Below are 1,188 nucleotides of genomic sequence, written 5' to 3' on the forward strand. Positions count from 1 at the left end.
CACAAAGTCTTGTAATAATTTTTATTGTATGAATTTAATTACAAACTATTAATACCTAAACAATAATGATAATAGAAAGCATTACAATAAACTATTTTATATGTGTTTTATTAATAATACTATATGAGTCACAACAAATAAGAAATATTTTATTCACCAATTATTATTGAAAAATATATATGTCTATATAACTATAGAGTGAGAAATATTTTGATTTAAATTTTTATAAAAAAATTAAACTATTTATTTCATGCAATTCAATGGTGGAGGATATAACATTATAAAATGTTGCTTTGACTTTCAATATTAGTGGCTCAAATATTGTGCCAAAATTATAAATTAAAGTATCCCAAACCATATCTTTATAATGGAAATATAAAAACATACAATGATTTTTTTTCCTCATTTTGTCCATTAAATATTATTTGATGTAATATTTTATTTATTGTCGCCATTAATTATCATAATAAAAGTAATGACTCTTCGTAGCATAAAAAATTTATAATTACTATCAAAGAATAACAATAAAATAATCTTTCATGATTCATAAACTAAAGTTAATTCTTGTGTTAGATTTAACTTTTATGAAATTAACAAAGTGACATTTGAAAATAAAATGAAAACATGCTTGTGAAATTTAAATTTTATAAGGCTGAGATAATTTCCTACCATGTTAATAAAAATCTAAAAATATAAATGATTTTCTCACTTTTTTTCCTACTTAAATATTATTGGAGGCAATATTTTATTTATTGTCACTATTAATTATCATAACCAAAGTAATGACTCTTAATAACATAAAATTTTATAATTACAATAAAAGGATATCAATAAAATAATCTTTCACGATTCATAAATTAAAGCTCATTAGGAATATATATTAGATTTAACTTTTATGAAATTAACAAAGTGATATTTGAAAATAAAATGAAAATATATAGGCTTATAAAACTTAAAGTTCCTATCATGTAAGGATATTAATTGTAAGGTAAATATAAAGTTCAGAGAATAAGTATGTTGAATGGGTGTTAAAAATAATACATACTTCATGATCAATTATACAATGACCCTTAATATTATATAAAATAATGAGTATTTTAATATACGATATTAAATTTTATTAAAACATGTGTGATCAAGTAATTTTTATGTTACAAGCAATCTCAACAATGAGTTTATTGATGTAAC

This window comes from Citrus clementina, unplaced genomic scaffold (assembly GCF_000493195.1).
Source record: "Citrus clementina cultivar Clemenules unplaced genomic scaffold, Citrus_clementina_v1.0 scaffold_4, whole genome shotgun sequence".
Classification (NCBI taxonomy): Eukaryota; Viridiplantae; Streptophyta; class Magnoliopsida; order Sapindales; family Rutaceae; genus Citrus; species Citrus x clementina.